At 43.2% G+C, this 26273-nt stretch overlaps 16 non-coding genes across 16 annotated transcripts; 9 read left to right on the forward strand and 7 right to left on the reverse strand.

The window, feature by feature from the left end:
* trnam-cau (transfer RNA methionine (anticodon CAU)) lies at positions 1-74 on the reverse strand. The gene has a single exon. It is a non-coding gene; the product is annotated as a tRNA-Met (tRNA).
* Positions 75-17948: 17874 nt separating this feature from the next.
* trnam-cau (transfer RNA methionine (anticodon CAU)) lies at positions 17949-18022 on the reverse strand. Its single transcript has one exon. It is a non-coding gene; the product is annotated as a tRNA-Met (tRNA).
* Positions 18023-18116: 94 nt separating this feature from the next.
* On the forward strand, positions 18117-18199 carry trnal-cag (transfer RNA leucine (anticodon CAG)). Its single transcript has one exon. It is a non-coding gene; the product is annotated as a tRNA-Leu (tRNA).
* An 835-nt stretch (positions 18200-19034) lies between these two features.
* Positions 19035-19117, forward strand: trnal-cag (transfer RNA leucine (anticodon CAG)). Its single transcript has one exon. It is a non-coding gene; the product is annotated as a tRNA-Leu (tRNA).
* Positions 19118-20061: 944 nt separating this feature from the next.
* trnal-cag (transfer RNA leucine (anticodon CAG)) lies at positions 20062-20144 on the forward strand. Its single transcript has one exon. It is a non-coding gene; the product is annotated as a tRNA-Leu (tRNA).
* A 666-nt stretch (positions 20145-20810) lies between these two features.
* trnam-cau (transfer RNA methionine (anticodon CAU)) lies at positions 20811-20884 on the reverse strand. Its single transcript has one exon. It is a non-coding gene; the product is annotated as a tRNA-Met (tRNA).
* Positions 20885-20979: 95 nt separating this feature from the next.
* On the forward strand, positions 20980-21062 carry trnal-cag (transfer RNA leucine (anticodon CAG)). The gene has a single exon. It is a non-coding gene; the product is annotated as a tRNA-Leu (tRNA).
* A 666-nt stretch (positions 21063-21728) lies between these two features.
* trnam-cau (transfer RNA methionine (anticodon CAU)) lies at positions 21729-21802 on the reverse strand. Its single transcript has one exon. It is a non-coding gene; the product is annotated as a tRNA-Met (tRNA).
* A 95-nt stretch (positions 21803-21897) lies between these two features.
* On the forward strand, positions 21898-21980 carry trnal-cag (transfer RNA leucine (anticodon CAG)). The gene has a single exon. It is a non-coding gene; the product is annotated as a tRNA-Leu (tRNA).
* A 665-nt stretch (positions 21981-22645) lies between these two features.
* Positions 22646-22719, reverse strand: trnam-cau (transfer RNA methionine (anticodon CAU)). The gene has a single exon. It is a non-coding gene; the product is annotated as a tRNA-Met (tRNA).
* A 95-nt stretch (positions 22720-22814) lies between these two features.
* Positions 22815-22897, forward strand: trnal-cag (transfer RNA leucine (anticodon CAG)). Its single transcript has one exon. It is a non-coding gene; the product is annotated as a tRNA-Leu (tRNA).
* A 666-nt stretch (positions 22898-23563) lies between these two features.
* Positions 23564-23637, reverse strand: trnam-cau (transfer RNA methionine (anticodon CAU)). The gene has a single exon. It is a non-coding gene; the product is annotated as a tRNA-Met (tRNA).
* Positions 23638-23732: 95 nt separating this feature from the next.
* On the forward strand, positions 23733-23815 carry trnal-cag (transfer RNA leucine (anticodon CAG)). Its single transcript has one exon. It is a non-coding gene; the product is annotated as a tRNA-Leu (tRNA).
* A 944-nt stretch (positions 23816-24759) lies between these two features.
* Positions 24760-24842, forward strand: trnal-cag (transfer RNA leucine (anticodon CAG)). Its single transcript has one exon. It is a non-coding gene; the product is annotated as a tRNA-Leu (tRNA).
* Positions 24843-25508: 666 nt separating this feature from the next.
* Positions 25509-25582, reverse strand: trnam-cau (transfer RNA methionine (anticodon CAU)). The gene has a single exon. It is a non-coding gene; the product is annotated as a tRNA-Met (tRNA).
* Positions 25583-25677: 95 nt separating this feature from the next.
* On the forward strand, positions 25678-25760 carry trnal-cag (transfer RNA leucine (anticodon CAG)). Its single transcript has one exon. It is a non-coding gene; the product is annotated as a tRNA-Leu (tRNA).
* The last annotated feature ends 513 nt before the right edge of the window (positions 25761-26273 follow it).

The following is a 26273-nucleotide window of genomic DNA, read 5'->3' on the forward strand; positions in this document are numbered from 1 at the left end:
TGCCCCGTGTGAGGCTCGAACTCACGACCTTCAGATTATGAGACTGACGCGCTGCCTAACTGCGCCAACGAGTCATGTGCTCTGACTCAGGTGAGCGGTGAATCCCTAGATTCTAGATCATCTGCCATTCCGTGTAGGTCCAAAAATGCTGCTCACCACTGGTTGTCATGTCAGGATGGCCGAGCGGTCTAAGGCGCTGCGTTCAAGCTGGGGAACAATAGTCCAACAAAGGTGGGGAAGAAGGGAAGAAAAGGGGGAAGGAAGAAAAAGAGAGGGGGAAGAAGAGAAAGAAAAAATGAAGAAAAGAAAGGCTGAAATTTGATGTTCAAAGATATGCCTTCATTAGCATAGATCTTATGATACATTTTCCGGTTTCTTCGTGTGTGAAAATCACGCATTTATATCACACTGTTTTCTATTGCAGGTGTGCACCAAGACAGGGGTTCGAATCCAGCTAAAGACAACTTTTTGTAATATTTATTATTTGAATAAATAATCATTATTTTTGAATGCATACTGTTCCCGTTTTAATAAAATATACATATTTAATTTGTTTGTTGTGTTTTTTGATATTCTATCATGAAAAATAATGTTATTTGCATTATTATGCAATGAACCAAGATGCAAATCATTAATTAGTAACTTATATGCTGTAAAATGTTTCACAAGAATAACAAAATGTACAAATTATATTTTTACATACAAATGTTATGTTGTTGCAGTGTACTGATAAAATATTGTTATAATAAAGTAAAAGTAAATAAGCTCAATTTTTTAATGCATACTGTTCCAGTGTTTATAAAATATACATATGTAATTTGTTTGTTGTTTTTTGATATTCTTTCATTAAAAAAAAATGTTATTTGCATTATTATGCAACGAACAAAGATGCAACCCATTAAATAGTAACTAATATGAAGAATGTCTGTCACAAGAATAACAAAATGGACAAATTATCTTTTTAAATACAAATGTTATATTGGTGCAGTGTACTGATGAAATATTGTGTTATATGAAAGTAAAAGTAAATAAGCAAATTCTTTTTGAATGCATACTGTTCCAGTGTTAATAAAATATACATATGTAATTTGTGTGTTGTGTTTCTTTGGTATTCTTTCATAAAAATATATAATTGCCAATGGAACAGTGTTATTATTTAGTAGTTGTTGTATTATTATTGATCTGATTAACTATTTTTTTAGGTTACATTCAAACAAGACACTTGCAAATCTGTTATTTGTAATGAACAAAGATGCAACCCATTAAATAGTAACTAATATGCTGAAAATGTCAATCACAAGAATAACAAAATGTATAAATTATATTTTTTATATACAAAAGTTATATTGTTGCAGTGTTCTGATGAACTAGTGTTATATGAAAGTCAAAGTCAAAAAGAAATCACTTGCCAATTTGTTTTTATTTTCCAGTCATGCCAACAGAACAGTAATGAATATTAAAATGTTAAATACTGGTAACATGTTTTAAAAATAAATAAATAAAATGAAGAGTTAAATAGGTTTTCAAAAACAAGAAATAAAAAGTTAAAATGTTAAATAACGTTAAAAAAACAGTTAAATAATATTCAACACAAGTATTAACTATTTAAACAACTGTTCACACTATATACATGATGCTATATACATGAAAATATATACATTATTTGGAAATGGTTCTCCGCATTTCCTCTAACCACACCTCTTTTGAAACAGTCTCAGTCTGTGGGCAGTACACCCTGCCCCTGTACTGGTCATGTCCTGTTGCACTTGTTTTAAATTGCCCACATTTTTTGCAAGTGTTGGCCTCTACGGTTCTCCTGTAGGGTCTCTTGGGCATGGCGTCTGGATTGGCAGCTGGTGAAGCGGGTAAGCAGGTGCCGTGTACAGCTGTTGGCTGTAACAGTGGCTGTACCATTTGCATCCCCTGGGCCATTGGGATGCCCTGGATCATTTGCACTCCCTGGAAGATTGGCACACCCTGGCACATTGGCACAGCCTGGAACATTGGCACACCCTGGAAACCTGGTGCTGATGGTATAAGTATATTTGGTACCATCTGCAGTGATGCTCCAGATGCAGATGGTGTCAGCAACGTCTGACTCTGCGCTGGTGCCTTGGGTCTGAGAGGGGGTCGCCCAACAGAAGTCTGCCTCTGCTTTGCCTGACCAGCTGTGCTCTCTGGTAGCTTGTACTGGTGCTGCTCCCCTGGTTGTTCTGGCTCAGTCCGTAGACGTTTGGCTACCTGGAGAGGCTCATGAGCTACAGGGAGGGGCTGAGGCAGGTGAATGCCCTGAAGCAGCACAGACAGCTCCTGCTTTTTCTGTCTTTTGTTATACCACTGAATCAGGGTGTTCTGGTTAACCTCCACCAGCTGCATGGATGTTCCTCCCATCACCAAGCTGTTGCCCAGTACAAGCTGCCTTATCCTGCGATAGTCTTGCAGGATCAGAGACCATCTTGACAGGGCTCCCTTGCCTTTTCTTTTGGGGCTTGGGTGGACAGTGCAAAGTCTGATGAAGATGGTCTCCACCAGACGGCAACAGTCAGGCCACTGAGCAGGTGCGCTGCTTGCACCCAGCACACATCTGGTGGTGCTCTCTACACCAGGGTGAGTGGGCTTCTTCGGGACCTTGAAGCGTCCACACAGCAGTCTCTTTCGGCATCGACTGTCATACACCACCCGTTCCTTGTCCCGGTCATCCAGGTTCTGCCAAAGAGCAATTATGGTGTTGGCTTCCTGGTTGGTCAGGCTGAGGGCTGTGTGGTCCCGGAGATCCACCAGATATTCTGCAAGCTGGTCCACATCTTGATAACCCGGGATATTTTGGTAGTCAACAGCCTATTAAAAAACTCAAACATGCAATACAATTATTACATCACATCTGTCTAATGCATAATTCCATAACTGATTGTGTTATTTTCCTGTTTATCACCGTAAAGCACTGTATAGTACAAAGCAGAGAGCGCCATTCTTGACATTTTACAAAGCACCAAATAAATAAAGATGACTTGACTTGATGTGTATTTGCAGCTTACAAATGAGTTTAGGCTGTACTTTTAAATGTAAAATATGTGGAAAGTCTGGATTTAAAGCACTGGATGTTAATTCATCATAATTATTCTAGTTAATTTGAAAGACATACAAAGGAGTAGTATTTACCGTCTCTTCTTCATCAACATCCTGACCAGCATCCTCTGGCTCTGAGGGGAGAGTTGAAACAGATGTTTCAGAGGGAACAGGTGTGACAGCAGTCCCTGAGGGTCCAGGTGATGAAGGAGACTGTGTGAGGACAAGTTTGGGGTCAGGGACCAGTGAAGGGGATGTGGAGCCCAGTACAGGTGTGACACTGCTGGTGACCAGGGTGGAAGAACCCAGTGTCAGTGTGGAAGAGGGTGGTGACAGAACAGCCTCCGGATCTGCTATTGTGTGATCCTCGCTGATGTCACAGAAGCCCTCATCTCGCTCCTCCACACTGAGGTCCTCAATGAGCTCTGCCGTCTGCTCAGAGTCAGGATTCATGTCCTGCAGTGCCTGACCAGTCTGCTGGAACAGATACTGCACTCCAATGAGCTCACCTGAAATAAAAACAATAAACAAACGGAAATTAAATAGAATGTTGTGTATCATATTTGATACATTAGGCTTTTGTAGTAGCTCATATAGTGTGAGAATATAGAGCTCATCGTCAAGGAGAAAAAAAACAAAACAGTTTTATTTAGAGGCCCAACACGTTTAATTATGTGGGCAAAACATGAAATGAAATGCAATACAATGATGATTGAGAGAAAAGTCTGATGATCATTTTGATATTTACATGTAACATGATTTTCTAATCAAGTGAACCCAAGCGGCTTCAGTCTAGTAACTAGTCATTAAATATTAGTAACAATATAAAAGTTATTCTTACAATTACTTTATAAAATCAGTAAAGGTTTCACAATGAAAAGAAACGTGAAGCACGAGCTGAAGGTGGACACTTTTACAATTATACTAAAAGACTATAATCAATCAGACGACAGAGGGCATGTTTCCTAAAAAGTTTTGATCATGTTGATCATTTAGAGTCCTTTAGAAACTTGCATATAAATTATGATACAATCAACTCTATAGGGTTAAATCTGACATATAGATGGAGGTTACACAGAAATTGCAAGTTGATAAAATAAAAAATATATACAATAATTCTCACCGGTGTAACAAGCAGGGGGACAAAACGTGGGGACCACTTTCCTGCCAAACAGCTTTTCATAATTGCCGTTTACACAGTGAACAAGTTCTCCTGTGTAGCTGCGCAAAGCTGATGGCTCCGATGACAGGGAAGCAGCCTCCCGGTCCTGGTTCCACCGGTGTAGACCCTCCAGCAGATAAATCTGAAAGTTCAGACTGTTTGCACTGGTCCCTGTAAATAGACACAACAGTGTTTAGGAGGTGTTAAAGGAACACACAAAAACACTTAATGCTCTTTCTTTACACATGCACAGTGTGTGTGACAAAGACAATACCTGGGATGAAACGGTTCAGGTGTAAATGAAAGGACTCGAGAGAAGTGGAGCCTCTGGCACATCTGTAGGTCTTTAGAAGCACACCTCCCTTGTTTAGGCTCCCTGTCTCTGTATAGAGCACAACACCAGGGGGGTCTTGAATGCATTTCACATGCTTCTTCTGGACATTCCAGATGTGCTCCATCCTTTTTCGGTCCAGGAGAGGAACACCCAGGGAGTCTTTGCCCTTGCTGCTCAGGAGCTCTGTAAGCAGCCGCTCAAGGAGAAGGATGGTAGTCTCCTCTCCACAGGTCCTCCTCCGGCAATGGAGTGCCAGCTCATTCCTGGTAAGATGCTTGTTGACATCTTCATCTGTCAGCGCAGGCCAACCCTGGGATATCAACAGCTCTCTCTTTGCTTTGCGAAGCATAGAAACATCAGCCGCATCCCACTCAAAAATGCACGCTGACAGCCGTGACATGAAGATGGGATACAGCTGATGGGCATCAGTTGTACACCCCATGGCAATCCTGCGCATAAAATGCCAGATGTCCAAGCGAATCATGAGATCAGGCCACCCTCTGAATCTGGTTTTCAGCTTGGTCTCACCCACATCAGTGCAGCAGCCACAGTCCACGTACAAAACAGCAGGTGGATCCACACTAGCCTGCTGGTACCTTTTCACCAGACCATCGACCATCATGTCCAGTCCTGCTCCTTCCTGTGCTGTCAGCACACTCATGAGAACCTGACCAAACTCATTGCCAACAGAGGTAAGCCAGAGTCCCGTTCCCCTTGCCGTCCCAGCCAGCTTCTTAGTGATCTGCAGTAGATGACAGGAAGCATGCAATGCAATTAAACATCACACCATGTAGAATATGATACTCATGCTCTGATAATGATATAACAGTAAACACCATAAATTAACAAAAATCCCCTGCTAACCTTTTTAGTGGAATCCATCTTCAAGACTGAACCATACGTAGATGTTATCCTTGCATGGATTTCATCCAGCCTTGTCAGGATGTCTTGGCTGTACACGGTGAGCAGCCACTTGCAGCTTGGGACCACTGTAGGCTCTGGAGGTTCCTGGAATTGTATTTGCAACACCCCGGGTCGTTTGAGGAAGTCCACACATTGGGTGGTGTACCGGGCCATACGCTGGAGCCACTCCACACTGTGGTTCTCACGCAGCTGTTTGATGACCCGCGTGGGACTGTTGCCTAGGCCACGCTCACGCAGGAGCCGAATGACTCTCATATCACAGGCATACCTTAGGAAAAGCAAAATCCACACATTCATATATTTTACATAATTGATTTGTAAAGTATTTGCAAACATATGTGATGATGGGCTATCAACTGGATGTGGAATTAAAGTGCCCTTACTTCCGCGTGAGGATGACCCGAAATTCAGAGCGATGGCCCAGATCCAGCTGTTGCAGGACAGTCTGACTCCAGGACACATGCGAGGCTTTACACTTGGTACAGATGAGGGTTTCTGTGACCATGTTGTACATCCTATCGATGTCCAGAACCTGCCGTGCCCTTTTGTGCAGACCGCCTCCAATCAGCTGATGCTGCCCGCAGGCAGAATTGGGACAGAGAGCCTTGATCTTCCACAGTTTGTACGGCATCCACAGCAACAGAGCATGACAAAAAAATCTGTCTGGAGCTGGAGCCTGGTTGTAAATAAGTGCTGGCTGTGGTGGGTAATACCAGAGCTGTAGGTTGTCTCGAAGCTCTGGTTTTCCCTTGGGCCCCATTTTAAAAAGCCTGCTGGCAATCCACCTGTGATCCTCTGGTGGCAAAGTGTCCGACCACAAACGATGCAGTCGAACTGCAGATGCATCTTGCAGTAATGCCCCCGAAGGAGTAGTCTGTGAAGGAAAAAGACAAAACATTTAGTCAAGCAGGTCATTTATTTAATTACCGCTTTATCTATCCAAGACTACCCTCATATAAAATAGAAAATATTGGATGTCAAATACGTACTTAAGGTTATAGAATAAAATGTATACATTTGTTCCAATAGTTTTCAGAATTGTGTCAGCTGCTAGCACTAATTTGTGTGACTCTACTGAGTTGTGACAGTTAATATGCAAATTCAATTATTTTGGACCAATAAAATTTGAAATTACTTACCGAGACAACATGCAATGAAATATAATATATGTTGCATATATAACAAGAGAAAGAAACAGTCATAACTGTCCAATAATTTTAACTAATCCTAGATGGAATTATACAATACTGTTTAAAGGTCTATGTTCAGTAAGATTCTTTTTGTTTTTGAAATATGATTAAAATACAGTCAAAAACAGTAATAGTGGGAAATAATATTGCAATTTAGGATCGCCGCTTATTTGAATCTGTTTTCAAAAGTATTTTGTCATGATCCTGGTTCCCTTCTCGTGTTTTATTGGTCTCTGTCTCCCTCTTCTGGTCATTCTCTGTATCTGTTCCCTTTTGCTCGCTCTCACTCTTCATTCACTTATCTTCCCCAGCTGTTTCTCATCTTCTCATTATCGCACCTGTTCTCTATCATTTCATTAGCTTCTCTCTATTTCTAGTCTCTTGTGTTCCACTCTAGTTTGTCGGATTATTGTTGACCGTCACGTTTGTTACCGCTATTGATCTCCTGTTATTTGTTATGTCCTGTCTAGTCCAGTTGTCAGTTATCCACCTGCTACTTTACCAGATCAGCGGTTACCTGTGTTGAGTCCAGAAGAGGTGTGAGGGATCTGCGCTTCTCCAGTCCACGAGACCTGCTGCGAGCGCTTCTCTGTTTCTTCACGAACATTTTGAGACATTTCTGTTGATCGGCCGTTTCGGCTCTGCCTTGTTTTTTCATTAAAGACTGTTAACCTGCTTTTCGTCTCCTGAAGTTTCCTCACGCAGCAGTCTTCGTGACAGAATAATCCGACCACCATGAATCCAGCTGATGGGCAACCCATTCAGAACGTGCTTGAGATCCAGGGAGCCATGCTGGGGAGACACGAAGAGGAACTCGCCGCCGCTCGCCAGGCTGTTGAGACGCTGGCTTCCCAGATGTCTGATTTGTCTGGGCAGTTTCATCTTCTTCGAACAGATCCGGTCCGGTCCTCTGATTCCTCCGCTTCCGAGCCACGTGTGAATAATCCCCCCTGCTATGCGGGTGAGCCTACCGAGTGCATGTCTTTTCTAACCCAATGTGAAGTTGTGTTTTCGCTTCAGCCACACACTTATTCTGAACAACGGACTCGCATAGCCTACATCATCTCACTTCTCAAGGGACGGGCTCGTGAGTGGGGAACAGCGGTCTGGAATTCCGAAGCCATCTGCCTCGACAGTTATTCCCTTTTTAAGGACGAGATGTTACGAGTGTTCGACCGTTCGGTGGGGGGACCGGAGGCTTCTCGTCAGTTATCCACTCTGCGTCAGGGAAGACGCTCTGTCGCCGACTTCTCGGTGGAATTCCGCACGCTCTCTACCTCTTGTGGCTGGAACGAGCCCGCGCTGGTAGCGCGCTTTGTCGAAGGGTTAAACGCCGAGATCAGGGATGAGGTTCTGGCTCGTGAGATACCATCTTTCCTCAACCCCCTCATTGATTTGGCTCTACGTGTGGAGGAACGTTTTGAGTTGCGTCGACGAGCACGTCCAGCGGCCCCGCCTTCTCTCTCATCGTCTATCGGCTTCCCTGCTACTGCACCTGCGGCGGACCAGGAACCCATGCAGCTGGGTGGAATCCGGATCTCTGCTTCAGAACGCTAGCGTCGAATTATGAACCGTCTGTGTCTTTATTGCGCCGCTAACAACCATTTCGTCACCTCCTGTCCTTTAAAAGACAAAGCTCCCCAGTAAAGCGAGGGTTACTGGTGAGCGCATCTTCTCTAAGCCCTCCGCCGCCTTCTCGGACTATTTTTTCTGTTCATCTCCGCTGGTCCGACTCTTCTATAGATTGTCAGGCTCTTATTGACTCTGGTTCCGAGGGCAATTTTGTGGACGAGGCCTGGGCTCTTAGGCATGGCGTTCCCCTCATTGATCTTCAGGAGCCCACCACTATTTACACCTTGGATAGACGGGTTCTCGCCAGGGTTCACCATTCTACTGCCCCCTTGAGTCTCACCGTGTCCGGTAACCACCGCGAGACCATTTCTTTTCTGGTGTTTCATTCCCCTAATATACCTGTGGTGCTGGGTCATCCGTGGCTGGTAGAACATAACCCCCAGATTAACTGGTCCAAGAACACAATCTTGTCATGGAATCTCTCGTGTCATGCTAAGTGTTTGGTGTCTGCTGTGTTTCCTGTGTCTTCTGTCTCTGTTTTTCAGGAGGAGCCAGGTGATTTGTCAGGAGTTCCCGAGGAGTATCGCGATTTGCGAGCGGTTTTCAGTCGATCCCGGGCGGCATCCCTTCCACCTCATCGCCCGTATGACTGCAGCATTGAGCTTCTTCCTGGAACTACTCCTCCTCGGGGAAGGCTTTATTCTCTCTCTGTCCCGGAGCGTCAGGCGTTAGAGAAGTATCTCTCTGAATCCTTAGACGCTGGCACCATAGTTTCCTCTTCCTCTCCGGCTGGTGCAGGGTTCTTTTTTGTGAAGAAGAAGGACGGCTCGTTACGTCCCTGCATCGATTACAGAGGTTTGAATGACATAACTGTCAAGAACCGCTACCCCTTGCCACTTATGTCATCAGCCTTTGAAATCTTGCAGGGAGCTAACTTCTTCACAAAACTGGATCTTCGCAACGCGTATCACCTAGTCCGCATCAAGGAGGGTGATGAATGGAAGACCGCTTTTAATACCCCGCTGGGCCACTTTGAGTACCGGGTTTTACCGTTCGGCCTGGTCAACGCTCCTGCTGTATTTCAAGCTTTGGTCAATGACGTTCTGCGAGACATGCTAAACGTTTTTGTCTTCCTCTACCTTGATGACATTTTGATTTTCTCTCCGTCTTTACAGGTTCATGTGCAGCATGTACGTCGAGTCCTCCAACGACTTTTAGAGAACAAATTGTTCGTCAAAGCCGAGAAATGCACGTTTCATGCTCAGTCTGTTACATTTCTCGGCTCCGTCATCTCGGCACAGAGCATCAGTATGGACCCAGCTAAAGTTCGCGCGGTCACCGATTGGCCAACACCCGACTCTCGTATTGCGCTCCAACGTTTTTTAGGGTTCGCTAACTTTTACCGTAAGTTTATAAAGAACTTTAGTCAGGTGGCCGCTCCGCTAACCACTTTAACTTCTGTCAAGTCTCGTTTTGTCTGGAGTAACGCGGCTCAGACCGCCTTTGATCATCTTAAGACATTGTTTACGACCGCGCCGGTTCTCGTCACCCCGACACTTCTAAGCCTTTCATTGTCGAGGTTGATGCCTCAGAGGTAGGAGTAGGAGCCATCCTCTCGCAGCAGTCTTCTGCTGACGAGAGGATCCATCCTTGCGCTTTCTTTTCGCATCGTCTCTCTCCGTCTGAACGAAACTATGACGTGGGTAATCGCGAACTTCTCGCCGTCCGTTTAGCCCTGGGAGAATGGCGCCACTGGCTAGAGGGGTCTTCCTTTCCGTTCGTGGTCTGGACAGACCACCGAAATCTTGAGTACATCCGATCCGCTAAGAGACTCAACGCTCGTCAGGCTCGTTGGTCTCTATTCTTTGCTCGTTTCGATTTCTCCCTCTCCTACCGCCCTGGTTCTAAGAATTTAAAGCCTGACGCGCTGTCTCGTCAATTCTCCTCCCCCGAGTCGTCACCCATTGAGTCTATCCTTCCTCAGGAACGAGTGGTAGGGGCTGTTACTTGGGGAATAGAACGAACCGTCAAGCGCGCGCTTTCTCACGCAATAACTCCACGTGGCTGCCCTAAGGGTTCATTATTTGTTCCCCCCTCCGCTCGTCGTGCCGTTCTTCAGTGGGGCCACCCCTCCAAGCTTTTCGCCCATCCTGGGGTTAGGGGTACTATTGCGTCTGTGTCTCAGAAATTTTGGTGGCCCACTCGGGAACGTGATATCCGTCGTTTCATTGCGGCATGTCCTGTCTGTGCTCAGACTAAGGTTAGTAATAGACCTCCCGCTGGTCTCCTTAGACCGTTGCCTGTTCCGTCACGTCCGTGGGCTCAGATTGGCCTTGATTTTATTACAGGACTTCCTCCTTCGGGTGGAAAGACTGTAATTCTTACTGTCGTCGATCGATTTTCGGAAGCGGCTCGCTTTGTCCCTCTTCCAAAGCTTCCCTCCGCCAAGGAGACCGCCCAAATTGTTGTCGATCACATTTTTAAGATCCACAGTCTCCCTGAGAATATCGTATCCGATAGAGGGCCACAGTTCGCTTCCCTGTTTTGGAAAGAGTTCTGTCGCCTCATCGGAGCCACGGTCAGCCTTTCCTCGGGTTTTCACCCCCAGACCAATGGACAAGCTGAACGCGCTAATCAGACCATTGGCCGAATTCTGCGTAGCCTCGTGTACCGCAACCCTGCCTCCTGGTCTGAGCAACTTCCATGGGCAGAGTACGCGTTCAATTCCGCTCCCTCGTCCGCCACCGGCCTGTCTCCTTTTCAGAGCTGTTTAGGGTACCAACCCTCTCTCTTTCCTTCCTCGAGTCCGGAATCTAATGTTCCATCTGTAAATACGTTTATCCAACGCTGCAAACGAACCTGGAGGACGGTGAGATCCGCTCTTTTAAGGTCTCGCTCCATCACCCGTCGGTCTGCTAACAGACGTCGTATCAAGAGTCCCCGTTATGTCATTGGTCAAAGAGTGTGGCTTTCCACCGCCAATCTCCCTCTCCAGTATCCGTCTCGTAAACTGGCTCCCAAATTTATTGGGCCCTATCGCATAATTCCAGTCCTTAGCCCTGTCTCTGTGAGGCTCAGATTGCCATCCAATCTCCGCCGTGTTCACCCCGTGTTTCATGTCTCTTCTCTCAAGCCCGTTGTTCGCCCACCCCCCCGCCCTGTTAACCCTCCGGTTCGTGTCGAGGGCTCCCCAGTCTACCGGGTCTGTAAGATCCTTGATGTCAGTCCTCGTGGTCGTGGCCATCAGTTTTTGGTCGACTGGGAGGGTTATGGTATTGAGGAGAGAAGCTGGATTCCCGCCCGGGATGTCCTGGACCGCTCGCTCATCGACGATTTCTTTCGCTCTCGTCAGTCTTCCTCTTTGAGTGCGCCAGGGGGCGCACTTTGAGGAGGGGGAACTGTCATGATCCTGGTTCCCTTCTCGTGTTTTATTGGTCTCTGTCTCCCTCTTCTGGTCATTCTCTGTATCTGTTCCCTTTTGTTCGCTCTCACTCTTCATTCACTTATCTTCCCCAGCTGTTTCTCATCTTCTCATTATCGCACCTGTTCTCTATCATTTCATTAGCTTCTCTCTATTTCTAGTCTCTTGTGTTCCACTCTAGTTTGTCGGATTATTGTTGACCGTCACGTTTGTTACCGCTATTGATCTCCTGTTATTTGTTATGTCCTGTCTAGTCCAGTTGTCAGTTATCCACCTGCTACTTTACCAGATCAGCGGTTACCTGTGTTGAGTCCAGAAGAGGTGTGAGGGATCTGCGCTTCTCCAGTCCACGAGACCTGCTGCGAGCGCTTCTCTGTTTCTTCACGAACATTTTGAGACATTTCTGTTGATCGGCCGTTTCGGCTCTGCCTTGTTTTTTCATTAAAGACTGTTAACCTGCTTTTCGTCTCCTGAAGTTTCCTCACGCAGCAGTCTTCGTGACATATTTACAGTTTTTTTCAATCGCTAAAAAAAGCTCTTACCCATACTTCAGATACTTTTTCCTAAACTCTTAACACAGACTCACACCAACAAAACACAATTGGCCACATGGATAATTTTCTTCTCAAGAACACATTTTGTTACAGATTTTTATGATTGTTTACACACTAAAATAAAAATTTCCACGCAATTTGCAAAATTCTACTCCAATGAGCAAAACCCCTCCACAGATTTGCACAACATTACACACAATGTCTGCTTTACCCTTTTAGCAAAACATTACACACAGTGATTTGTAAAACTCTACACACATTTTCACACCTTAGACACAGATAAGGATTGTGAGGTTACTTCCTTGTCATTACAAAGCCCCGGATTGCCATTGACCACACTAATGAATGAATTGGATATGCACATCCATCAGGCGTGGAAGCACACATGTGCTAATTTGAAAACGCATCACTCAGGAGTGCTATAAAAGGCAGCAGGTGAGTTCACCTGTCTTCAACAAAAATGGAAGGAGCTAGAAGAAGAAGAAGAAGAAGAGTGAGAATAAGAGGGGGGGCTCAAAGAGGAGATGAAGGAGGTAGAGGAAGAGGAGAAGGAGGTAGAGGAAGAGGAGAAGGAGGTAGATGAAGAGGAGAAGGAGGTAGAGGAAGAGGAGAAGGAGGTAGAGGAAGAGGAGAAGGAGGTAGAGGAAGAGGAGAAGGAGGTAGAGGAAGAGGAGAAGGAGGTAGAGGAAGAGGAGAAGGAGGTAGAGGAAGAGATGAAGGAGGTAGATGAAGAGGAGAAGGAGGTAGAGGAAGAGGAGAAGGAGGTAGAGGAAGAGGAGAAGGAGGTAGAGGAAGAGGTGAAGGAGGTAGATGAAGAGGAGAAGGAGGTAGAGGAAGAGGAGAAGGAGGTAGAGGAAGAGGAGAAGGAGGTAGAGGAAGAGGTGAAGGGGTAGATGAAGAGGAGAAGGAGGTAGAGGAAGAGGAGAAGGAGGTAGAGGAAGAGGAGAAGAAGGTAGAGGAAGAGGTGAAGGAGGTAGATGAAGAGGAGAAGGAGGTAGAGGTTTTCAAAATTGCGTGTAAACAATTGAAAAAAACTGTAAATATATACTAACTCTTCATTTCAAAATAGAACACATCTTTCTCTGCACACACTAACTTTACCAAAACACTGGAAATCTGACTCAGAATGAAATTATTCTGTCAAAGAATAACACTTGTTTTCACTTCACAAGGTACATGCAGTCAATCAAAGTACTAGGGTTTCAAAATACTGGCTATTGTATTACAAAAACTTCATAGACTTTTGTGTTTCAGTTTTACAGGTATTTGCATACAAAACATGCAATCCACCATTTTTACACTAAATGTATTGGTTGGGAACTGTATGTCCACATGTACAGTATTCCAGTAAAAAGCAAATCAGTTTTTTTTCCCTTTACTGTTTACCAGCCTCTCTTAGCGAAAGACCGTGGTTGATTACATGGTCAATGAGAGTGGCACGAATTTCATCACTGACTACTGTTCTTGCAGCCCTTGGAAGTCCTTAGGCCTGCTCTTCTCCCTGGCCCTGCTCCTCTCACTGCACCTCTCATCTCTCACTGCACCTCTCACTGCACATCTCACTGCACCTCTCACTGCACCTCTCACTGCACCTCTCACTGCACATCTCACTGCACATCTCACTGCACATCTCACTGCACCTCTCACTGCACATCTCACTGCACCTCTCACTGCACCTCTCACTGCACATCTCACTGCACCTCTCACTGCACCTCTCACTGCACATCTCACTGCATCTCTCACTGCACATCTCACTGCATCTCTCACTGCATCTGTCACTGCATCTGTCACTGCACATCTCACTGCATCTCTCACTGCATCTGTCACTGCACATCTCACTGCATCTCTCACTGCACCTCTCACTGGGCCTGCTCTTCTCCCTGGGCCCCTTGCTCTTACTCTTCCTCGTCCAGACATTACAGTGTTTGTCTTTTTCTGTTTCCAAAAACATCACTCCTCAAAGTCCTCCTTTTAATGTAAAAGTGTCAATGTAACAGAAAAAAATAACCCCTGCCACTGAGTCTAAGCCAGACTGGAATCAGCTATGTTTGGCCCAATTTACCCAACATAAATCAGGTGTGTGTCAATTATTCAATTGTTTGTTTATTATCAGCTGAGATATATTGTTTTTGAACTGATATCATTGAAGAAGCCGAGGTTTTTATAGTGTATCTAAGGTTTGGAATATTGTTTTTGCTATTGTGGGGTGGTGTGTGTTAACATTTGTAAATACTACAAAAACAATCCATAATTTTGTTGGGAGGTATAGCTTGTCTGTTAAGAAAATGTAAGCATTGTGGAAATGTGTTCACTGACTGCATATTGTGTGAAAACTGTATATTAATGCTCTTAATTCATTATGATAAGATTTCCTGCATACAAAATATATTTCTAAAAAGTGCACAGATGTGGAATGTGTCTTAAAATGCAATGTGGATTATGCCAGTACTTACAGAGACAGTGGTGCTTGGTGTAGGGGCACTGGACACTGCTGCGCTGGGTTGGTCAACAGCCTGAGATGTTTCCTGGAATACAAAATATGTTTCTAAAAAGTGCACAGATGTGGAATTTGTCTTAGAATGCAATGTGGATTATGCCAGTACTTACAGAGACAGTGGTGCTTGGTGTAGGGGCACTGGACACTGCTGCGCTGGGTTGGTCAACAGCCTGAGATGGTCTCCTAGCCACACTCAGATTTGGCTTTGCAGCAGCAATGTGGGACCCACCAAATCTTGGTTTGGTAAACTAAAAAAGGGCAAAACAATTTCAATGAAAAGACAAATTGAATTGTAACAGCACATTGGCCAAAAATATAATAAAATGTAAAATGAGAAAATATCTATTGATCCTATCATTCATTATATAACTAAAGGACCTGCTTTCTTTCTATAACTTATTTTTTTGTCTGTGTATTACCACACTCTACTACTTATACAGATTGAAATAAGCACAGTTAGAATAGAAAAATGTGTGGGAAGGTATTGCTAGAATGTGAGTATATAGTAATTTAACAAGTACCTTTTAAAAATGACTTAAAATCAAAAATAGTTTGCACATAGTTTGTAAGAGAAAGCGTTTATTAACAGTAATGAAGGTTACCCTTGAAATGGCAACAAAGCAGATTCATGATGACTTAATTAATAATACGTGTATAATTAATTGTGCATAAGTGGAATGTTACCTGAGAAATACAGAATGAAAGACGTAGCTTCAGTAGCCAGTTGGAAAAATCAAGAGAGATGCCATGAAGGACGCGAGTGTCCTTTAACCCATAATGGCAAAGCCCAATTAGAGAGGAAGAGGAGAATGCAAGAGCAGAGCCCAGAGAAGAAAGAGAGATCACATAGGTTACATTGTTCTTTCACCATTTTACTTGATCTAAACCAACCTGAGACAGTGAAACTGACCAATAAGCAGACTACAGCCGCCCCTGTACAAGGTGTCACAGCTGGCAGGTAGGTGTAAAAACATACCAGCCATTTCCACTGAACTTAAACCTTTATACTAAACGTATATTAAAACTGCAATTATATATATATAAAAAAAATGTTATTACCTTTGACAAACTTGGTATAATTTTAGAAGTAGGCTGGGGTGGGAGCTGACGCTGACTCTGCGCCATGACCTCCTGTGCTGGTCCAGTAGCGGCAGACTGTTGTTCAACAACCCTTGGTGCTTGTCCAATAGAGGCTGTGGCCTGCTTAAGACAACCACAAAAATACATAGGCTACAATAATTGTTGAACGAGAAGAATTTGTTCAGTAAATTATACATATATAAAAAAAATACAAGTTACATCTTTACATTGTTACCTTTTGAGTGTGAAAACCACATATGCACTTTGGGACCGCTCCGAGCAAGGTTGTCTGGCCGCGAGACTGCATCGGACATCTTTCAATCTGTAAACATTATCACACATATAACATAGAATACATGCATTTCGAACTTATCAGTATGAATGCCACATTAATTTATTGTAGTCTGTCATTTATTTTTATTCATGTTCTTTGAAGGGGAGATACAAACTGTAAAATTAGAGATAAAGAGTGAGTAAAGTTTGTATCCTCCTTTAAAAGAACAAGAGAGGAACATTTCACACCTTCAAAAAAACATCCATTCACTCAACATCCCCACCCCCACTGCCTCAAATCTCTGAATCTCCCAGTGCAAAAAAAGGTTTTTTTTTTACATAAATAAACATAAATCTCAAATACCTGCAACATTATCTACATACATATCTATAAATAATGATGACATTGAATTAAATGATTAGGATTACAATTATTACATCATGCAAAGGTGACAAAAGCACACTCACCCTTTGGTACACGTCATGCCACTTTTTCTGTCGAGGAGCTGGCCTGTTACCCTCATTTGATGGCCAAACTCCTGTGCTGGCAAACTTTTTTAGCCTTGCAATCCAGTCAGTATCTGACATGGCTTTATGGGATTTTTTGCCAGACATTTTTTTGTTGGGGGGCTAACGGTTAGGTTATATCGTTTTGAACAAAACTACTATAATACAAATTATTTCTTTAAAAAAAGCACACACGATATTTACAATTATAATATATACAATTATATACAAATATAAAATTACATTGTCCGAAAATACAGTTAAAGTTACCGAAAAATAAGTTTCGCAGTCCTCCGTTAAAATGATGATGCCTGACCTCCGTGACAGTGATGCTCGACGTCTGAACTTTTTGACCTCTGACACGCCCCTCAGGATATGTCATTACTTCGTACACCTTCGGCTCAGTTCGGCAACTTGATTGACACTAGGCTAGCTTCCTGACTCCTCCTCCTAGCGGTGCTAAGCGTAAACGTGCCATCGACATTTCCTTGTACTCTGATTGGTCAAATGTCGAAAATGATAAGGAAAAAGTCAAGAATGGCGCTCTCTGATTGACTGCAAATGTTATAGCGCGTCGACGTGATTGGCTGTGGCGTTCAACATTGTTCAACATTATCCCCATTTTGACAGACTATCCTTCGGCAGCTGGCATTCAGGTCGCAGTCTCCCCTGGAGGCGTGGGTTCGAATCCCACTTCTTACAAACCTAACCTTTGGCTGCGGGCTCAAGCTAGGTTCTTTAACCCTCTGGCAAGTTTATCCAGAAATGCAGTAATGTTGACAAAGCACTGCAATTCAGTTCATGCTAGAATTAACCAAACATTAAAGTAACACTGACCTGCAGTACATGACCTTTATAGTAACACTTTAGTGCAATGTATGGGATTCTATGGCACTTGGAATTTCAAGTCATGACATTTCAGAAAAAATTGACATGTTGATTGAATCGGATTCAACTGAATTTCACGAAATGACATGTTGTGATGTTTACCGGAAGAAGATGCAGTAGAATTTCATGGCAAGGATTCTTGGAAATTTCTTGGAATGAAATGTCATGGGTTTGGGGGCATGGGGTGGAGTGTCATGACACAAGATTCAAGGAATGTCATGTAAAACATTACATTAGCATTAACAAGACATGCCATTAGAATGAAAGAATGATATAAGCCTTAACAAAACATTGTAACAACACTGACACATATGACATGAATATGAGAGTAATACTATTACTGCATTTGTTCAACATTAGTCTTAAAAAAACACTGGATTTCAATTACAGTGCATATCAAGAAATGGACAAAGGCATAAAAGGGAATACAGAAAGCAGCTCCTTTATTTACACGGTCCCGTGTATCAAAAAGCACCATTCTGCCCCGTGTGAGGCTCGAACTCACGACCTTCAGATTATGAGACTGACGCGCTGCCTAACTGCGCCAACGTGGCATGTGCTGTGACTCAGGTGAGCGTTGACCCCTAGATTCTAAATCACCTGCCATTCCGTGTAGGTGGAAAAATGCTGCTCACCACTAGCCATCATGTCAGGATTGCCGAGCGGTCTAAGGCGCTGCGTTCAGGTCGCAGTCTCCCCTGGAGGCGTGGGTTCGAATCCCACTTCTGACAAACCTAACCTTTGGCTGCGGGCTCAAGCTAGAGTCTTTAACCCTCTGGCAAGTTTTTCCAGAAATGCAATAATGTTGACAAAGCACTGCAATTCAGTTCATGCTAGAATTAACCAAACATTAAAGTAACACTGACCTGCAGTACATGACCTTTATGGTAACACTTTAGTACAATGTATGGGATTCTATGGCACTTGGAATTTCAAGTCATGACATTTCAGAAAAAATGGACATGTTGATTGAATCGGATTCAACTGAATTTCACGAAATGACATGTTGTGATGTTTACCGGAAGAAGATGCAGTAGAATTTCATGGCAAGGATTCTTGGAAATTTCTTGGAATGAAATGTCATGGGTTTGGGGGCATGGGGTGGAGTGTCATGACACAAGATTCAAGGAATGTCATGTAAAACATTACATTAGCATTAACAAGACATGCCATCAGAATGAAAGAATGATATAAGCCTTAACAAAACATTGTAACAACATTGACACATATGACATGAATATGAGAGTAATACTATTACTGCATTTGTTCAACATTAGTCTTAAAAAAACACTGGATTTCAATTACAGTGCATATGAAGAAATGGACAAAGACATAAAAGGGAATACAGAAAGCAGCTCCTTTATTTACACGGTCCCGTGTATCAAAAAGAACCATTCTGCCCCTTGTGAGGCTCGAACTCACGACCTACAGATTATGAGACTGACGCGCTGCCTAACTGCGCCAACGAGGCATGTGCTCTGACTCGGGTGAGCGGTGAAGCCCTAGATTCTAGATCATCTGCCATTCCGTGTAGGTGCAAAAATGCTGCTGTCCACTGGCCGTCATGTCAGGATGGCCGAGCGGTCTAAGGCGCTGCGTTCAGGTCGCAGTCTCCCCTGGAGGCGTGGGTTCGAATCCCACTTCTGAAAAACCTAACCTTTGGCTGCGGGCTCAAGCTAGAGTCTTTAACCCTCTGGCAAGTTTATCCAGAAATGCAGTAATGTTGACAAAGCACTGCAATTCAGTTCATGCTATAATTAACCAAACATTAAAGTAACACTGACCTGCAGTACATGACCTTTATAGTAACACTTTAGTGCAATGTATGGGATTCTATGGCACTTGGAATTTCAAGTCATGACATTTCAGAAAAAATGGACATGTTGATTGAATCGGATTCAACTGAATTTCACGAAATGACATGTGTTTGTTTACCAGAAGAAGATGCAGTAGAATTTCATGGCAAGGATTCTTGGAAATTTCTTGGAATGAAATGTCATGGGTTTGGGGGCATGGGGTGGAGTGTCATGACACAAGATTCAAGGAATGCAGTAGATGCAGTAGAATTTCATGGCAAGGATTCTTGGAAATTTCTTGGAATGAAATGTCATGGGTTTGGGGGCATGGGGTGGAGTGTCATGACACAAGATTCAAGGAATGTCATGTTAAACATTACATTAGCATTAACAAGACATGCCATTAGAATGAAATAATGATATAAGCCTTAACAAAACATTGTAACAACACTGACACATATGACATGAATATGAGAGTAATACTATTACTGCATTTGTTCAACATTAGTCTTAAAAAAACACTGGATTTCAATTACAGTGCATATGAAGAAATGGACAAAGACATAAAAGGGAATACAGAAAGCAGCTCCTTTATTTACACGGTCCCGTGTATCAAAAAGAACTATTCTGCCCCTTGTGAGGCTCCAACTCACGACCTTCAGATTATGAGACTGACGCGCTGCCTAACTGCGCCAACGAGGCATGTGCTCTGACTCGGGTGAGCGGTGAAGCCCTAGATTCTAGATCATCTGCCATTCCGTGTAGGTGCAAAAATGCTGCTGTCCACTGGCTGTCATGTCAGGATGGCCGAGCGGTCTAAGGCGCTGCGTTCAGGTCGCAGTCTCCCCTGGAGGCGTGGGTTCGAATCCCACTTCTGACAAACCTAACCTTTGGCTGCGGGCTCAAGCTAGGTTCTTTAACCCTCTGGCAAGTTTATCCAGAAATGCAGTAATGTTGACAAAGCACTGCAATTCAGTTCATGCTAAAATTAACCAAAAATTAAAGTAACACTGACCTGCAGTACATGACCTTTATAGTAACACTTTAGTGCAATGTATGGGATTCTATGGCACTTGGAATTTCAAGTCATGACATTTCAGAAAAAATTGACATGTTGATTGAATCGGATTCAACTGAATTTCACGAAATGACATGTTGTGATGTTTACCGGAAGAAGATGCAGTAGAATTTCATGGCAAGGATTCTTGGAAATTTCTTGGAATGAAATGTCATGGGTTTGGGGGCATGGGGTGGAGTGTCATGACACAAGATTCAAGGAATGTCATGTAAAACATTACATTAGCATTAACAAGACATGCCATTAGAATGAAAGAATGATATAAGCCTTAACAAAACATTGTAACAACATTGACACATATGACATGAATATGAGAGTAATACTATTACTGCATTTGTTCAACATTAGTCTTAAAAAAACACTGGATTTCAATTACAGTGCATATGAAGAAATGGACAAAGACATAAAAGGGAATACAGAAAGCAGCTCCTTTATTTACACGGTCCCGTGTATCAAAAAGAACTATTCTGCCCCTTGTGAGGCTCGAACTCACGACCTTCAGATTATGAGACTGACGCGCTGCCTAACTGCGCCAACGAGGCATGTGCTCTGACTCGGGTGAGCGGTGAAGCCCTAGATTCTAGATCATCTGCCATTCCGTGTAGCTGCAAAAATGCTGCTGTCCACTGGCTGTCATGTCAGGATGGCCGAGCGGTCTAAGGCGCTGCGTTCAGGTCGCAGTCTCCCCTGGAGGCGTGGGTTCGAATCCCACTTCTGACAAACCTAACCTTTGGCTGCGGGCTCAAGCTAGGTTCTTTAACCCTCTGGCAAGTTTATCCAGAAATGCAGTAATGTTGACAAAGCACTGCAATTCAGTTCATGCTAAAATTAACCAAAAATTAAAGTAACACTGACCTGCAGTACATGACCTTTATAGTAACACTTTAGTGCAATGTATGGGATTCTATGGCACTTGGAATTTCAAGTCATGACATTTCAGAAAAAATTGACATGTTGATTGAATCGGATTCAACTGAATTTCACGAAATGACATGTTGTGATGTTTACCGGAAGAAGATGCAGTAGAATTTCATGGCAAGGATTCTTGGAAATTTCTTGGAATGAAATGTCATGGGTTTGGGGGCATGGGGTGGAGTGTCATGACACAAGATTCAAGGAATGTCATGTAAAACATTACATTAGCATTAACAAGACATACCATCAGAATGAAAGAATGATATAAGCCTTAACAAAACATTGTAACAACATTGACACATATGACATGAATATGAGAGTAATACTATTACTGCATTTGTTCAACATTAGTCTTAAAAAAACACTGGATTTCAATTACAGTGCATATGAAGAAATGGACAAAGACATAAAAGGGAATACAGAAAGCAGCTCCTTTATTTACACGGTCCCGTGTATCAAAAAGAACCATTCTGCCCCTTGTGAGGCTCGAACTCACGACCTTCAGATTATGAGACTGACGCGCTGCCTAACTGCGCCAACGAGGCATGTGCTCTGACTCGGGTGAGCGGTGAAGCCCTAGATTCTAGATCATCTGCCATTCCGTGTAGGTGCAAAAATGCTGCTGTCCACTGGCCATCATGTCAGGATGGCCGAGCGGTCTAAGGCGCTGCGTTCAGGTCGCAGTCTCCCCTGGAGGCGTGGGTTCGAATCCCACTTCTGAAAAACCTAACCTTTGGCTGCGGGCTCAAGCTAGAGTCTTTAACCCTCTGGCAAGTTTATCCAGAAATGCAGTAATGTTGACAAAACACTGCAATTCAGTTCATGCTAGAATTAACCAAACATTAAAGTAACACTGACCTGCAGTACATGACCTTTATAGTAACACTTTAGTGCAATGTATGGGATTCTTTGGCACTTGGAATTTCAAGTCATGACATTTCAGAAAAAATGGACATGTTGATTGAATCGGATTCAACTGAATTTCACGAAATGACATGTTGTGATGTTTACCAGAAGAAGATGCAGTAGAATTTCATGGCAAGGATTCTTGGAAATTTCTTGGAATGAAATGTCATGGGTTTGGGGGCATGGGGTGGAGTGTCATGACACAAGATTCAAGGAATGTCATGTAAAACATTACATTAGCATTAACAAGACATGCCATTAGAATGAAAGAATGATATAAGCCTTAACAAAACATTGTAACAACACTGACACATATGACATGAATATGAGAGTAATACTATTACTGCATTTGTTCAACATTAGTCTTAAAAAAACACTGGATTTCAATTACAGTGCATATGAAGAAATGGACAAAGGCATAAAGGGAATACAGAAAGCAGCTCCTTTATTTACACGGTTCTGTGTATCAAAAAGCACCATTCTGCCCCGTGTGAGGCTCGAACTCACGACCTTCAGATTATGAGACTGACGCGCTGCCTAACTGTGCCAACGAGGCATGTGCTCTGACTCGGGTGAGCGGTGAAGCCCTAGATTCTAGATCATCTGCCATTCCGTGTAGGTGCAAAAATGCTGCTAACCACTGGCCGTCATGTCAGGATGGCCGAGCGGTCTAAGGCGCTGCGTTCAGGTCGCAGTCTCCCCTGGAGGCGTGGGTTCGAATCCCACTTCTGACAAACCTAACCTTTGGCTGCGGGCTCAAGCTAGGTTCTTTAACCCTCTGGCAAGTTTATCCAGAAATGCAGTAATGTTGACAAAGCACTGCAATTCAGTTCATGCTAGAATTAACCAAAAATTAAAGTAACACTGACCTGCAGTACATGACCTTTATAGTAACACTTTAGTGCAATGTATGGGATTCTATGGCACTTGGAATTTCAAGTCATGACATTTCAGAAAAAATTGACATGTTGATTGAATCGGATTCAACTGAATTTCACGAAATGACATGTTGTGATGTTTACCGGAAGAAGATGCAGTAGAATTTCATGGCAAGGATTCTTGGAAATTTCTTGGAATGAAAGCTCATGGGTTTGGGGGCATGGGGTGGAGTGTCATGACACAAGATTCAAGGAATGTCATGTAAAACATTACATTAGCATTAACAAGACATGCCATTAGAATGAAAGAATGATATAAGCCTTAACAAAACATTGTAACAACATTGACACATATGACATGAATATGAGAGTAATACTATTACTGCATTTGTTCAACATTAGTCTTAAAAAAACACTGGATTTCAATTACAGTGCATATGAAGAAATGGACAAAGACATAAAAGGGAATACAGAAAGCAGCTCCTTTATTTACACGGTTCCGTGTATCAAAAAGAACCATTCTGCCCCTTGTGAGGCTCGAACTCACGACCTTCAGATTATGAGACTGACGCGCTGCCTAACTGCGCCAACGAGGCATGTGCTCTGACTCGGGTGAGCGGTGAAGCCCTAGATTCTAGATCATCTGCCATTCCGTGTAGGTGCAAAAATGCTGCTGTCCACTGGCCGTCATGTCAGGATGGCCGAGCGGTCTAAGGCGCTGCGTTCAGGTCGCAGTCTCCCCTGGAGGCGTGGGTTCGAATCCCACTTCTGAAAAACCTAACCTTTGGCTGCGGGCTCAAGCTAGAGTCTTTAACCCTCTGGCAAGTTTATCCAGAAATGCAGTAATGTTGACAAAGCACTGCAATTCAGTTCATGCTAAAATTAACCAAACATTAAAGTAACACTGACCTGCAGTACATGACCTTTATAGTAACACTTTAGTGCAATGTATGGGATTCTATGGCACTTGGAATTTCAAGTCATGACATTTCAGAAAAAATGGACATGTTGATTGAATCGGATTCAACTGAATTTCACGAAATGACATGTGTTTGTTTACCAGAAGAAGATGCAGTAGAATTTCATGGCAAGGATTCTTGGAAATTTCTTGGAATGAAATGTCATGGGTTTGGGGGCATGGGGTGGAGTGTCATGACACAAGATTCAAGGAATGCAGTAGATGCAGTAGAATTTCATGGCAAGGATTCTTGGAAATTTCTTGGAATGAAATGTCATGGGTTTGGGGGCATGGGGTGGAGTGTCATGACACAAGATTCAAGGAATGTCATGTAAAACATTACATTAGCATTAACAAGACATGCCATTAGAATGAAATAATGATATAAGCCTTAACAAAACATTGTAACAACACTGACACATATGACATGAATATGAGAGTAATACTATTACTGCATTTGTTCAACATTAGTCTTAAAAAAACACTGGATTTCAATTACAGTGCATATGAAGAAATGGACAAAGACATAAAAGGGAATACAGAAAGCAGCTCCTTTATTTACACGGTCCCGTGTATCAAAAAGAACTATTCTGCCCCTTGTGAGGCTCCAACTCACGACCTTCAGATTATGAGACTGACGCGCTGCCTAACTGCGCCAACGAGGCATGTGCTCTGACTCGGGTGAGCGGTGAAGCCCTAGATTCTAGATCATCTGCCATTCCGTGTAGGTGCAAAAATGCTGCTGTCCACTGGCTGTCATGTCAGGATGGCCGAGCGGTCTAAGGCGCTGCGTTCAGGTCGCAGTCTCCCCTGGAGGCGTGGGTTCGAATCCCACTTCTGACAAACCTAACCTTTGGCTGCGGGCTCAAGCTAGGTTCTTTAACCCTCTGGCAAGTTTATCCAGAAATGCAGTAATGTTGACAAAGCACTGCAATTCAGTTCATGCTAAAATTAACCAAAAATTAAAGTAACACTGACCTGCAGTACATGACCTTTATAGTAACACTTTAGTGCAATGTATGGGATTCTATGGCACTTGGAATTTCAAGTCATGACATTTCAGAAAAAATTGACATGTTGATTGAATCGGATTCAACTGAATTTCACGAAATGACATGTTGTGATGTTTACCGGAAGAAGATGCAGTAGAATTTCATGGCAAGGATTCTTGGAAATTTCTTGGAATGAAATGTCATGGGTTTGGGGGCATGGGGTGGAGTGTCATGACACAAGATTCAAGGAATGTCATGTAAAACATTACATTAGCATTAACAAGACATGCCATTAGAATGAAAGAATGATATAAGCCTTAACAAAACATTGTAACAACATTGACACATATGACATGAATATGAGAGTAATACTATTACTGCATTTGTTCAACATTAGTCTTAAAAAAACACTGGATTTCAATTACAGTGCATATGAAGAAATGGACAAAGACATAAAAGGGAATACAGAAAGCAGCTCCTTTATTTACACGGTCCCGTGTATCAAAAAGAACTATTCTGCCCCTTGTGAGGCTCGAACTCACGACCTTCAGATTATGAGACTGACGCGCTGCCTAACTGCGCCAACGAGGCATGTGCTCTGACTCGGGTGAGCGGTGAAGCGCTAGATTCTAGATCATCTGCCATTCCGTGTAGCTGCAAAAATGCTGCTGTCCACTGGCTGTCATGTCAGGATGGCCGAGCGGTCTAAGGCGCTGCGTTCAGGTCGCAGTCTCCCCTGGAGGCGTGGGTTCGAATCCCACTTCTGACAAACCTAACCTTTGGCTGCGGGCTCAAGCTAGGTTCTTTAACCCTCTGGCAAGTTTATCCAGAAATGCAGTAATGTTGACAAAGCACTGCAATTCAGTTCATGCTAAAATTAACCAAAAATTAAAGTAACACTGACCTGCAGTACATGACCTTTATAGTAACACTTTAGTGCAATGTATGGGATTCTATGGCACTTGGAATTTCAAGTCATGACATTTCAGAAAGAATTGACATGTTGATTGAATCGGATTCAACTGAATTTCACGAAATGACATGTTGTGATGTTTACCGGAAGAAGATGCAGTAGAATTTCATGGCAAGGATTCTTGGAAATTTCTTGGAATGAAAGCTCATGGGTTTGGGGGCATGGGGTGGAGTGTCATGACACAAGATTCAAGGAATGTCATGTAAAACATTACATTAGCATTAACAAGACATGCCATTAGAATGAAAGAATGATATAAGCCTTAACAAAACATTGTAACAACATTGACACATATGACATGAATATGAG

The sequence above is a fragment of the Siphateles boraxobius genome, unplaced genomic scaffold (genome assembly GCF_051911475.1).
Source record: "Siphateles boraxobius isolate OS27281-9 unplaced genomic scaffold, OSU_SipBor_1 63, whole genome shotgun sequence".
Lineage (NCBI taxonomy): Eukaryota > Metazoa > Chordata > Actinopteri > Cypriniformes > Leuciscidae > Siphateles > Siphateles boraxobius.